Source organism: Rhinoraja longicauda, chromosome 1, assembly GCF_053455715.1.
Source record: "Rhinoraja longicauda isolate Sanriku21f chromosome 1, sRhiLon1.1, whole genome shotgun sequence".
In the NCBI taxonomy this organism is placed as follows: domain Eukaryota; kingdom Metazoa; phylum Chordata; class Chondrichthyes; order Rajiformes; family Arhynchobatidae; genus Rhinoraja; species Rhinoraja longicauda.
Genome location: NC_135953.1, coordinates 15,544,440 through 15,559,342, shown reverse-complemented (window position 1 = coordinate 15,559,342; position 14,903 = coordinate 15,544,440).

Sequence of the window (14,903 nt, the reverse complement as noted above, 5' to 3'; positions counted from 1 at the left end):
ATAACGTTTAGTGCAAGATAAAGCCAGTAAAGTCCGATCAAAGTTAGACCAAGGGTCACCAATGAGGTTGTTGTTGTTCGTTCTTCGGGTTCGAAGATGACCATGACTTCACTTTCAGTTGGAGGATTGGTGACTGTGGGTCCGGAAGTGACTGGTGAGGCCAATCCGGGCCCGGAAGGCACGCCCACACGTAGGACACAAGTGGATGGCTGTTGCAGTGGAAGTGGAGGTAGCCCGGGCCTTGCGCGTGGCGCGTTTCCTCTGGGCCTCTGCAGTGCGTCTGTTCTCTGCTGCACGGGCTCCTATGGTGAGCTTGCTAAGCCAGGTTGGACAGTCCAGAGCAAGAGACTCCCAAGTGCTGAGGTTGATGTCCAAGTCTTTGAGGGACACTTTGAGGCAGTCCTTAAACCGTTTCTTCTGTCCTCCTACTGAGCGCTTGCCCTGACACAGTTCTCCATACAGAAGCTGTTTTGGCAGTCGATTCTCGGGCATTCTGACGACATGGCCTGCCCATCTGGCTTGGGCTTTCCGTAGGAGGGTGTGGATGCTGGGGATTCCAGCCCGTTCCAAGACCTCTGTGTCGGGAATTTTCTCCTGCCACCTGATGTGAAGGAGGTAGATAGTAGTTCATGATGGGTCTCTAGTTGTGGTTGGATGGTTCAGTTGGTTCAATGGTTTCCCTGCCATTGTTTGTATTTACCTTTACTGATACCAGCTTTCAGTTCCAAATTAATTAATTAATTAATTGATTTTAAATTTGGGCTTGTCTTTGGATCAGCCTTGGATACCAGATATTAGCATATCCTCCTTAAAAGCTAACTCTTTGGCCAATCGAAGGTATCACAAAATGCTGGAGTAACTCAGCAGGTCAGGCAGCATCTCAGGAGAGAAGGAATGGGTGACGTTTTGGGTCGAGACCCTTCTTCAGACTGATGTCAGGGGGGGCGGGACAAAGAAAGGATATAGGTGGAGACAGGAAGACAGTGGGAGAACTGGGAAGGGGGAGGGGAAGAGAGAGACAGGAACTATCTAAAGTTAGAGATTTTTTAGATTTAGATTTAGAGATACAGCGCAGAAACAGGCCCTTCGACCCACCGGGTCCGCGCCGCCCAGCGATCTCCGCACACTAACACTATCCTACACCCACTAGGGACAATTTTTACATTTGCCCAGCCAATTAACCTACAAACCTGTACGTCTTTGGAGTGTGAGAGGAAACCGAAGATCTCGGGAAAAACCCACGCAGGTCACGGGGAGAGCGTACAAACTCCGTACAGACAGCACCCGTAGTCAGAATCGAACCTGAGTCTCCGGTGCTGCATTCGCTGTAAGGCAGCAAATCTACCTCTGCGCCACCGGGCCGCAGATCTTTGGCCAAGTACCGTGACATCTCCCAGTAACCTCCATTCTTTTTATGTAGCTTGTTAAGTGTTTTTTGATAACATTGCAACGAGGTCCACACACTTAAAAATTGCCTGGAGAAGCCATGTAATGGAATGAACCTGAAGTTTGTTTTAACCAGTATTGATGTGACGGGCCAATTGGCCTCCTTCTGTGCCGTGTATTCCTGTGATCGACGTTTCAACAATTGGAACTTAAAGAGCATTCTTGCTCCTTTGATTTTGCCTGAAAGATGCCTTTATGAATAAAATTTAAATAGTCCATATTTTTGATTCAGCAAAGCATTTCAAGTGTCCTTCAGTCTTTGAACAAGAGAAGGCAAAATGCTGGTTAACAGCTGCTGTGAAGTGTTTTCATGGTGCCCTTCATTCAAAGGAGCTGTTGGGATAATGAAGCCGTTCTTAATGATGTAAATGCAGGGAGACAGTACTCTGAAGATTCCACTCGTGCAGTTCCAGTAAGGTCGAGTATTAAAGTGGCTGTGTCAAGATTCAAGATTCAAGATAGCTTTATTTGTCATCCAATATTGGACGAAATTCAGTCACCCACAGTCCAACAATAAAAGCATTAAATAGGCATTAAAATTACACAACCCCAAAAACACGCAAAAAAAGAAACATCCATCAAAGAAACATCCATCACAGTGAGTCTCCTCCAGTCCTCTCCTCACTGTGATGGAAGGCCACAATGTCTTTCCCTTCTCACTGCAATTTCTTGCGGTCTTGGATGGAGCTCGGGTGTTCGAAAGGGGGAAGGAAAGGGGGTTTGATTGCAGTATTTGGAAATAAAGCTACAAATACTCTTCATTGGTGAGGTCTACCTAGACGAGGTCTGCTGTGTGGTTTTATCGGTTGTGTGCCAAACAAAGCATTTCCCGGCACCTCGGCATATGTGACAATAAAGTATCGTTGAATCATTGATAAAAGGAGACTATTCTGTCCAGAGGCTGATTAGTCTGCCTGAACCGTTCTTCGAGAGCGGCTAAATGTGTTAATTGAGTGAGGCAGGGAAGCATCAGACTGCTGGCATCACGGGCTTTAACTTCAGCCTCGACTAGCAATGAACCCAGCCATCCCCACCTGGGATGCGAGCTTTGATAGTTCTGGGTCAGGCATCTCGGATGCAGCCCTGCTTTGCAGCCCAGCCCAGACCAAGCGTGAGGGAGAAGGTGTGATGTTTCAGCATGGTTCACGGTCACATTGTGCCACGATGTGTAAACGTTTGAATAATTATTGCAGCAGAGGAGTGCTTGAGTTTCCTCTTAAAGCTCGCGCATGTGCAGTGTATTCAACAAAGGTGCTGTGAGAACAAGGTTTCACCAGCCTGATGGAGACTCTGTGATTGCAGTGCAGTGATTACAGTCTCTGGCTGCGGAGGATATTGGAAATAAAATATAGAAATCTATTGTCAGTATTTGCTTCCTACGTTAGTTGTATAGACAATAGACAATAGACAATAGGTGCAGGAGGAGGCCATTCGGCCCTTCGAGCCAGCACCGCCATTCAATGTGATCATGGCTGATCATTCTCAATCAGTACCCCGTTCCCGCCTTCTCCCCATACCCCCTGACTCCGCTATCCTTAAGAGCTCTATCTAGCTCTCTCTTGAATGCATTCAGAGAATTGGCCTCCACTGCCTTCTGAAGCAGAGAATTGCACAGATTCACAACTCTCCGACTGAAAAAGTTTTTCCTCATCTCAGTTCTAAATGGCCTACCCCTTATTCTTAAACTGTGGCCCCTTGTTCTGGATTCCCCCAACATTGGGAACATATTTCCTGCCTCTAACATGTCCAACCCCTTAATAATCTTATACGTTTCGATAAGATCCCCTCTCATCCTTCTAAATTCCAGTGTATACAAGCCTAGTCGCTCCAGTCTTTCAACATATGACAGTCCCGCCATTCCGGGAATTGACCTAGTAAACCTACGCTGCACGTCCTCAATAGCAAGAATATCCTTCCTCAAATTTGGAGACCAAAACTGCACACAGTACTCCAGGTGCGGTCTCACTAGGGCCCTGTACAACTGCAGAAGGAATAGAGTTGAGTACTGAAGATTGGGAAGTCATAGGCCAATTGTATAAGACATTGGTGAGGCCACATTTACAGTATTGTGTTCAGTTTTGGTCACTCTGCCTTGAGAATAATGTTGTTAATCTGGAAAGGGTGCAGAGAAGATTTACGAGGATGTTGCCAGGACTTGAGGACCTGAGCTATAGGAAAGATTGAGCAGGCTAGGACCTGATTTCTTGGAACACAAGAGGATGAGGGGTACACCTTATAGAGGTGTATAAGATCATGAGAGGAATAGATCGGGTAAATGCACAGTCCTTGACTCAGAGTAGGGGGATCAAAAACCAGAGGACACAGGTGTAAGGTGAAGGGGGAAAATGTAATAGAAACCTGAGGTGCAAAGTTTTTACATAGACAGTGGTGAGTGTATGGAACGAGCTGCTGGAGGAGGTACTATTACAATGTTTAAAAAACATTGTTTCAGTAGTTGGATAGGACAGGTTTAGAGGGATTTGGCCAAATGCAAGCAGGAGGCTTATAAGGGTCAGTATAAGGGTCAGTATAGGCAAGTTGGGCCAAAAGGTCTGTTTCCATGCAGTATGGCCCCATGACTCTGTAACTGTAGTGATAATCTTCTAGCCTCTGTAAATGTGAGCTTGTCCAAACCTCACAGCAATTGTTCACCCAACACTCCTGTGCTGCCTGACCTAACTTAGCTCCTGGTCTGGTGACATATCCAAGCTAACATTCTCACCCTTCAGGCCTCTCTGCCAGCCCTAAATCTGTAACCTCCTCAGTCCTCTAACTTTTAGGACGTCCTTTTAGGAAGGTGATGAGGAGAAATTTCTTTAGTCAGAGGGTGGTGAATCTGTGGAATTCTTTGCCACAGATTCTTTGCCTCAGAGGGCTGTGGAGGCCAAGTCAGTGAATATTTTTAAGGCAGAGATAGATAGATTATCGATTAGTACGGGTGTCAGAGGTTATGGGGAAAAGGCAGGAGAATGGGGTTAGGAGGGAGAGATAGATCAGCCATGATTGAATGGCGGAGTAGACTTGAAATGCCTAATTCTCCTATCACTTATGACCTTAACACGTTATTACTCTTTCCCACCTCTGTAGCCCGCTTCCTACAATTGACACCATTGACATCTGTCCCTTCAACCATTTCAATTCTAATTCCTGGAATTCCTTCTGGAAACATTCCTTCCTCATTATCTCTCTGAGATCCTTCCTCAGACTCGTTCTTTTACTTCTCTTTTATCTGCTTCTGGGCCTCAATGTGACAATTTGTCTGATAATTCTCTTTTGACGTACATAGGGATGTTTGACCGTTAGTTGTTGTGCACTGTTGACGTGGGTGACGTGAAACATTAATAGTTACACTGAGCATGGAGATGGGAGACAACGAGAGACAGCCATGTTGTGAAGCCTGTCCTTCACTGGGACAGGTGTTCACCCTCAGGAGGTGAAGATCTCCCAGATTTGTGGAGGTTTTAGAGGTGAAGATTTTGGAGGTGAAGAGGGGGTGCAGCTTACGTTCACGAGGTTAATTCCCGGAATGGCGGGACTGCGATGTGATGAGAGAATGGAACGACTGGGCTTGTATTCGCTGGAATTTTGAAGGATGAGAGGGGATCTTATAGAAACATATTAAATTGGACACATTAAATGCAGGAAACATGTTCCTGATGTAGGGGGAGTCCAGTACCAGAGGTCACAGTTTAAGAATAAGGGTTAGGCCATTTAGAACTGAGATGAGGAAAAACCTTTTCACCCACAGAGTTGTGAATTTGTGGAATTCTCTGCCTCAGAAGGCAGTGGAGGCCAATTCACTGGATGCATTCAAAAGAGATTTAGATAGAGCTCTAAGGGCTAGCAGATTCAAGGGATATGGAGAGAAGGCGGGAACAGGGTACTGATTATGGACGATCAGCTATGATTACATTGAATGGTGGTTCTGGCTCGAAGGGCCGACTGGCCTACTCTACCTATTTTTTATGTATCTATGTAGCTATGTATCAAAAGATGAGGGTAGGGAGTTAGGAGGAAATTCTACATGGCGTCTTTGATAGATATTCCCTGGATTGTTTCCCCAGGAGATTTGCCTGGAGGTCTGTCGTGAGGATTCCCTGAAGATTGGGATTTGTGAAAGTTAGCAGTTTGCATTACCTTTTGTTTAGTTTAGTTTAGAGATACACCGCGGAAACAGCCCCTTCGGTCGGTCCGCGCCGACCAGCAATCCCCTCATACTAACACTATCCTACACCCACTAGGGACAATTTTTGCATTTACCAAGACAATTAACCTACAGACCTGTACGTCTTTGGAGTGTGGGAGGAAACCGAAGATTTCGGAGAAAACCCACGCAGGTCACGGGGAGAACGAGAGCTAGATAGAGCTCTTGAGGATAGCGGAGTCAGGGAGAAGGCTGATTGAGAATGATCAGCCATGATCACATTGAATGGTGGTGCTGGCTCGAAGGGCCGAATGGCCTACTCCTTGTCTATTGTCTATTGACAGCACCCGTAGTTGGGATCAAACCTGGGTCTCCGGCGCTGTAAGGCAGCAACTCTACTGCTGGCAGATTGAGAAGATGAGGAGGTAGTTGAAACAGGTACTATAACAGCATTTGAAGACACTTAGACAGGTACATGGATGAGAAAGGTTTAGAGGGGTACGGGGCCAAAGGCCAGCAAATGGATCAAGCTGAGATGGGTTATCTTGGTCGGCATGGATGAGTTGGGCCAAAGGGCCTGTTTCCATGCTGTATGACTATGGGCCTATGACGAAGTTGTTAGTGAGGGCTCCCGAAGATTGGAAGATAGGCAGATAGAAGATATTTGTTTGTGTGTGTGTGTGTGTGTGTGTGTGTGTGTGTGTGTGTGTGTGTGCGTGCGTGCGTACGTGCATGCATGTGCATGTTTGCAAGAGGTGGATGGTGACTTGTGAGGACAGAATTAGACTGAATAATCGTCAAACCTCCTTTCACACGGAACGACTCTCTTGTAGGTATCTCTCTAGGACATTGCTGGTTTCTCTAGAAACCAGGGAGAAAAACAAGGAACTGCAGATGCTGGCGTACAAAAAAAAAATGCTGGAGTAATTCAGCGGGGTCAGGCAGCATCTCTGGAGAACATTGTTTTTTTTGCAAAAATAAACTTTAATGGAACAAAAATATGTATCCAAAACGAGAACAGTGCAGAAACTCTTCTAATATTCTCTGCGTTTATACATTCATTAGTGTTATATTCATGTTCATACGTTCCAGGAGTAGAATTAGGGCATTCGGCCCATCAAGTCTACTCTTCTGTTTTTGTTTTCTACTGCACAACCGCCAACAGCTGGGCTATCTCGTGCACGGCTGATCTGTCTTTCACTCTCAACCCCTTTCTCCTGCCTTCTCCCCATAACCCCTGACACCCGTACTAATCATATTCAGTGGTGTCAGCAAACTATCCTTATAGTCCTGCAGCCCCAGCACGGATAGGAGGCATTACAGAATCAAGGTGATATGGGGAGAGGGCAGGAACGGGGTACTGATTGTGGGTGATCAGCCATGATTTGATCAGCCAAATTTGAGGAAGGATATTTTTGCTATTGAGTGTGTGCAGCGTAGGTTTACTAGGTTAATTCCAGGAATGGCGGGACTGTCATATGTTGAAAGATTGGAGGGACTAGGCTTGTATTCACTGGAATTTAGAAGGATGAGAGGAGATCTTATCGAAACGTATAAGATTATTAAGGGGTTGGACACGTTCGAGGCAGGAAACATGTTCCCAATGTTGGGGGAGTCCAGAACAAGGGGCCACAGTTTAAGATTAAGGGGTAGGCCATTTAGAACTGAGATGAGGAAAAACTTTTTCAGTCAGAGAGTTGTGAATCTGTGGAATTATCTGCCTCAGAAGGCAGTGGAGGCCAATTCTCTGAATGCATTCAAGAGAGAGCTAGATAGAGCTCTTAAGGATAGCGGAGTCAGGGGGTATGGGGAGAAGGCAGGAACGGGGTACTGATTGAGAATGATGAGCCATGATCACATTGAATGGCGGTACTGGCTCAAAGGGCCAAATGGCCTCCTCCTGCACCTATTGTCTATTGTCCATTGTCTATGATCATTGAATGGGGGTGCTGGCTCAAAGGGCCGAATGGCCTACTCCTACACCTATTTTCTATGTTTTTTCTATGTTTCTATTTCAGGTCGGGACCCTTCTTCAGGCTAAAAAGAAATAGAATGGAAAGAGTAACATCAGAGGTGAAGTGGTTATATGAGGGGAACTAACTGTTAGGATTTAAGGGGTGCTGCTGATGTGTTTTGGAAGGTAGAGTTGTTTGCTGAGAGCCTGTGTATTTCCTCATCATGTAATGATCCCATGAGTAAATACCGTGAGAAGTGTAAACAAGGCGGGCCGATGCAAATCGGGGAAAGCAAACGCCAATAGCCTGAAAGAGATGCACATGAGACGTGGTAACCCAACCAATGGGCCTGGGTTGCAGTCCAAGTTCTGGGACTGTTATCAGGTGAAGCCAGCATCTGCTGTGTGGGGACTGGGAGTCAGAGGTAGGTGTGAGTGGTGAACGTACCCGGGTGCTTTTCAGTACGGCTGTCTCTCTGGCTGTGTGAGGGTGCTGTCGTGGGTATGGAACAAGCTGCCAGAGGAGGTAGTCGAGGCTGGGACTATCCCATCGTTTAACAAACAGTTAGATGGGTACATGGAGAGGAGAGTTTTGGAGGGATATGGACCAAGCGCAGGCAGGTGGGACTAGTGTAGCTGGGACATTGTTGGCCAGTGTGGGCAAGTTGGGCCGAAGGGCCTGTTTCCACACTGTGTCACTCTATGATTCTAGTAGGCATGTACAGGTATCACCGCTGGCCACATATTTGAGTTTGAAGCTGTGGAATTCTCTGCCTCAGAATTCCCTGGATGGTTTCAAGAGAGAGCTAGATAGAGCTCTTAATGATAGCAGCGTCAAGGGAATGGGGTATTGATTGTGGATGATCAGCCATGATCACGGTGAATGGTGGTGCTGGCTCGAAGGGCCAAATGGCCTCCTCCTGCACCTATTGTTTATTATCTATTGAGTTCGGAGCAGCAGACAGCTGGCAGTGGGTGAATCCTGAAGCATGTTTGGAATCAGTGTGAGTTATCCTCACTGGATGATGCAAACAGCTCTTTTTAAAAATTATTTGTGATGATCTTGGGAGTGTTCCTTGTAGCCCATTTATCACTTGAACAACCGGTTCAATCTCTATTTTGTATAGGAAGGAACTGCGGATGCTGGTTTAAGCCAAAGATAGATGCAAAAAGCTGGAGTAACTCAGCGGGACAGGCAGCATCTCCGGAGAAAATAAATAGGAGACGTTTTGTTGAGAGCCTTTTTCAGACTGTGAAACGTCACCTGACATTTTTCTCCAGAGGTGCTGCCTGACCTGCTGAGTTACTCCTGCTTTTTGTGTCTGTCTTCAATTTTTGTTCTGATTGATTGCGTAAGTCGTTTTAGCTAGGGCTCAGAGGAGGTGTACAGTACCCCTGGGACTATCCGCTAGTGAGGCAAACATTTAAAGGAGAGCTTCTGTTGGAGAAAGAGCAACCTGACCCAGGAATGTCTGACTCCGTTACCCTTCAAATTGATGTCAATCAGCAGCATTACTCCCCCAAACTGATCGTGAACTTCAGCAGATTCATTATGAAGCAGGACACCAATAAGTTCAAATTTCAACAGCTAAAGAGTCATAAGTTCAAAGTTCATAAGTTATCGGTGCAGAATGGGGCCATTCGGCCCATCGAGTCTACTCAGCCGTGCAATCATGGCTGGTCTGTCTTTCCCTCTCGACCCCATTCTCCTGCCTCCTCCCCATAACCCCTGACTCCCAAGGATTCAGCAAACACATAAGTGCATACAGTATTTAACCTTGACGTTTGAATAACACAGATTTTCACATTTGCTGCATTGTCACAGTTAGTGTCAAGCTTACATTTTTATTACACCTTTGCTAATGTTAAAAGATACTTAGACAGGTGTTTGGTAACGGGCGGCACGGACACGATGGGCCGAAGGGCCGAAGAGCCTCTTTCTGTGCTGCAGGACTCTATGACTCTATGACTAGGTACGTGGATAGGAAGGGTTTTGAGGGATATAGGCCAAATGGTTTGGAGGGATATGGGCCAAATGATCGACTAGGCTTGTATACACTGGAGTGGATCGACTAGGCTTGTATACACTGGAGTGGATCGACTAGGCTTGTATACACTTGGTGTGGATCGACTAGGCTTGTATACACTGGAGTTTAGAAGGGTGAGAGGAGATCTTATCGAAACGTATAAGATTATTAAGGGGTTGTACACATTAGATGCAGGAAACATGTTCCCAATGTTGGGGGAATCCAGAACAAGGGGCCACAGTTTAAGAATAAGGGGTAGGCCATTTAGAACTGAGATGAGGGGGAAAAAATTCAGTCAGAGAGTTGTAAATCTGTGGAATTCTCTGCCTCAGAAGGCAGTGGAGGCTAATTCTCTGAATGTATTCAAGAGAGAGCTGGATAGAGCTCTTAAGGATAGCGGAGTCAGGGGGTATGGTGAGAAGGCAGGAAGGGGGTACTGATTGAGAATGATCAGCCATGATCACATTGAATGGCGGTGCTGGCTCAAAGGGCCGAATGGCCTCCTCCTGCACCTATTGTCTATTGTCTATAATGTGGGCAGATGGAACTATAGTGTAGACGGGGCAAGGGCAAGTTGGGCCGAAGGGCCAGTTTCCTTGTTGTATGACTCGATGACTTTAATCCATAGCACCCCAAACTTCTCTTCACCCAGTGAAGTACTTCACAGAGGGTGGTGGGTGCCTGGAACACGCTGCCAGGGGTGGTGGTGGAACCAGATACAATAGTGGCATTTAAGACGATTTTAGATGGGCACGTGCTTATCTAGGAAATGGAGGGATATGGATCACATGCAGGCAGAGGAGACTAGTTTAATTTATCTCGTTTGGCATGAATCTTGTGGGCCAAAGAGCTTGCTCCTGTACTGTCCAGCTTCGTGTGTTCTGTGGTGTGGTCTTTGTTGTCATGTAGGAACTATTGAAGCTGTGCGCGAGCAACGTGACCATAATATGATAAGCTTGTTATTAATGACATGCACGGACAGATCAATGAACAGGACACAGAGTGCTGGGGAACTCAGCGGATGGAGGGAATGGACAGGCGGCGCTTTGGATCGGGATTCTTCTGTGGCCATTGCACTGAGAGGAACTCTTCTGCTCTTCTTCAAGATAGTTTCACCCACCTAATGTTTTGTGCGTATTTGGCAGTGCTGCACTGCATTGCTGGCCTGAATCAGACATTCATCTCTCCGGTGTGTAGGAAGGAGCTGCAGATGCTGGTTTAAACCGAAGATAGACACAAAGTGCTGGAGTAACTCAGCGGGTCAGGCAACATCTCCGGAGAAAAAAGGTGGGTGATGTTTCGGGCCGGAACTCTTCTTTCGTCTGAAGAGGGGTTCAGACTGGAAACGTTACCCATCCTTTGTGTCTACCATTCTTCTCTCCAGAGTGGGCCTTCAATCTACAACTTCTGACACAGAGGGAGCAGCACTACTTATTGAGCCATGCTGAGCCACTTAGTCTACCCCCTCTGGTCAGTTTGACCTTCAGACCGTGGCTGTACTGTTTGATGCACCATGTGTGTGGCCAGCAATGGTCTGGTTAAAGCAGGGACTGCATCTGAGGTATTTGTTTGAACTTGAGCAGATAGGATGTCAAGTCAAGTCAAGTCAATTTTATTTGTATAGCACATTTAAAAACAACCCACGTTGACCAAAGTGCTGTACATTTGATTAGGTTCCAATAGAAAAAAAAATGAAAACATACAGTAGTACGCAAACAGTTCACAGCGCCTCCTCAATGAGCCTCAAACGCTAGGGAGTAGAAATATGTTTTGAGCCTGGACTTAAAGGAGTCGATGGAGGGGGCAGTTCTGATCGGGAGAGGGATGCTGTTCCACAGTCTAGGAGCTGCAACCGCAAAAGCGCGGTCACCCCTGAGTTTAAGCCTAGACCGCGGGATAGTGAATAGCCCCAAGTCGGCCGATCTGAGGGACCTGGAGATAGAGAGGGGGGTTAGAAGATGTGTCTATACACTTCAGAATTCATTATGCTACTAACAGCAACAGTTGTATCATCAATGAAGATAAGTGAGCCAGTACCTTCAGCAGCCATACATGCCCAGGCCATAACACCCCCACCACCGTGTTTCACAGATGGGTTAATATGCTTTGGATCTTGGGCAGTTCCTTCTCTCCTCCATACTTTGCTCTTGCCATATCTCTGATATAAGTTAACCTTTGTCTCATCTGTCCACAAGACCTTTTTCCAGAACTGTGGTTGTTCTTTTAAGTACTTCTTGGCAATCTGTAACCTGACCATCCTATTTTTGTGGCTAACCAGTGGTTTGCATCTTGCAGTGTAGCCTCTGTATTTCTGTTCATGAAGTCTTCTGCGGACAGTGGTCATTGACAAATCCACACCTGACTCCTGAATAGTGTTTCTGATCTGTTGGACAGGTGTTTGGGGATTTTTCTTTATTATAGAGAGAATTCTTCTGTCATCAGCTGTGTATGTCTTCCTTGGCCTGCCAGTCCCTCTGCAATTAGCAAGCTCACCAGTGCTCTCTTTCTTCTTAATGATGCTCCAAACAGTTGATTTTGGTAAGCCTAAGGTTTGGATAATGTCTTTAACAGTTTTATTCGTGATTCTCAGTCTCATAATGACTTCTTTGACTTTCATTGGCACAACTTTGGTCCTCATGTTGATAAACAGCAATAAAAGTTTCCAAAGGTAATGGAAAGACTGGAGGAACGATTAGGTGCTGAGAGCTCTCTTATACCTACATTTAGGAGGCAATTAAACACACCTGAGCAGTTACAAAGGCCTGTGAAGCCATGCGTCCCAAACATTATGGGAGAATGGCCTCCTCCTGCACCTATTTTCTATGTTTCTATGTTTCTATCACCTATCCATGTTCTCCAGGAATCTTGCCTGACCTGCTGAGTTACTCCAGCATGGTGTATTTTTTCCTGTAAACCAACATCTGCAGTTCTTGTAATCCAGCAGTGTTGCTGCCTGGATCGAGGTTGTTGCTCAGAGATCTTGAACTTATCCGCGTGGTTTAGCAGGATGGTGGTTGCAGCAAGACCATGCTGCAGCAGCCATTTTGTCAGTGGGAGAATTCTGCCAGTGTTAACCCTCATATTCCCTCCTTCCCCTCAGCTAACAGTGAACCATTCTGCACCTCCTTATCAACATCTGCTATGATCTGTCATTTTCACACCTTACCCTTCTATATCTCTCGACTCTCTCTCCATTGACTCTCAGTCTGAAGACGGGTCTCGACCTGAAATGTCACCCATTCCTTCTCTCCAGAGAAGCTGCCTATCCCGCTGAGTTACTCCAGCATTTTGTGTCTATCTTTGGTGTAAACCAGCATCCGCAGTTCCTCTTCTACAACTTTCGTGAAGATGGAGTTTTTTCTGAAGCTCCCAATAAGATCAGTCGGTTAATAATGGGTTATTTATTTTCAAGGTGAGATTAAAATTCCTCCTTGCATTAAACTTTAGAGAAATATCATAGAAACAGGCCCTTTGGCCCTCCAAGTTCACGCTGACCAGAGATCACCCCTAGTTACACGTGAGGGACAATTTACGATTTTTACCGATGCCAATTAACCTACAAACATGCACGTCTTTGGAATTTCTTCAGTCAGAGGGTGGTGAATCTGTGGAATTCTTTGCCACAATGTGGAAGCAAAGTCAATGGATATTTTTAAGGCAAAGATAGATAGATTCTTGCCGGAGAATGGGGTTAGAAGGGAGAGATAGATCAGCCACGATTGAATGGCAGAGTGGACTTGATGGGCTGAATGGCCTCATTCTGCTCACTTATGAACAGTGCGGTCGTCAGCTGAGATGTCGCTGTGCACTAATCGGTCTTCGCATTCGGCCCTCCTGCTAATGACCTTGATTCAAACGTGGTTCAATGAAATACCACGTTAAGGCGCGAGATAAATGCAGTTCCCCCTCTTCTCTCATTCACTCCCCCTCCTTTCCTCCCTCCCTTCCTCCCTCTCCCCTCCCCTCCCTCTGCCCCCTCTCCTCCCTTCCCTCTCCCTCCCCTCTCCCCCCTCTCCCTCCTTCCCTCTCCCCCCTCCTTCCCTCTCCACCCTCCCCCCTCTCCCCCCCTCCTCCCCCCTCCCCCCTCCCCCCCTCCTCCCCCTCCCCCCTCCCCCCCTCCTCCCCCTCCCCCCTCTCCCTCCATTCCCTCTCCCCCTCCTTCCCCCCTCCTTCCCTCTCCCCCTCCTTACCCCTCCCCCCCTCATTCCCTCTCCCCCTTTCTTCCCTCTCCCCCTCCTTCCCCCTCCTCCTCCTTCCCTCTCCCCCCTCCTCCCCCTCCTTCCCTCTCCCCCCTCCTCCCCTCTCCCCTTTTCTTCCCTCTCCCCTCCTTCCCTCTCCCCCCTCCTCCCTTCTCCCCCTCCTTCCCTCTCCCCCTCCTTCCCTCTCCCCCTCCTTCCCTCTCCCCCCCTCCTCCCCTCTCCCCTTTTCTTCCCTCTCCCCCTCCTTCCCTCTCCCCCCTCCTCCCCTCTCCCCCTCCTTCCCTATCCCCCCTCCTTCCCTCTCCCCCCTCCTTCCCTCTCCCCCCTCCTCCCCTCTCCCCTTCCTTCCCTCTCCCCCCTCCTTCCCTCTCCCCCCTCCTTCCCTCTCCCCCTCCCCTCTCCCCTGCCTTCCCTCTCCCCCTTTCTTTCCTCTTCAGGGGTACACAACGTATAGAAAAGACAGACAGGTGGGCAGAGGGGGTGGGGTCGCTCTGTTGGTGAGGAGTGATATTCACTCCCTTGCAAGGGGTGACATAGAATCAGGAGATGTAGAATCAGTATGGATAGAAATGAGAAATTGTAAGGGTAAAAAGACCCTAATGGGAGTTACAGGCCCCCAAACAGTAGCCTTGACATAGGGTGCAAGTTGAATCAAGAGCTAAAATTGGCATGTCGCAAATGTAATGCTACGGTGGTTATGGGTGATTTCAACATGCAGGTAGACTGGGAAAATCAAATTGGTAATGGACCCCAGGAAAGAGAGTTTGTGGAATGCCTCCGAGATGGATTCTTAGAACAGCTTGTACTGGAGTCTACCAGGGAGAAGGCAATTCTGGATTTAGTGTGGTGTAATGAACCTGATCTGATAAGGCAACTCATGGTAAAAGAGCCATTAGGAGGTAGTGATCATAATATGATAGGTTTTAATCTACAAATTGAGAGGGAGAAGGGAAAATCGGAAGTGTCAGTATTACAGTATAGCAATGGGGATTACAGAGGCATGAGGCAGGAGCTGGCTAGATTTGATTGGAAGGAGGTCCTAGCAGGGAAGATGGTGGAACAGCAATGGCAGGTATTCCTGGGAATAATGCAGAAGTTGCAGGATTAATTTATCCCAAAGAGAAGGAAAGATT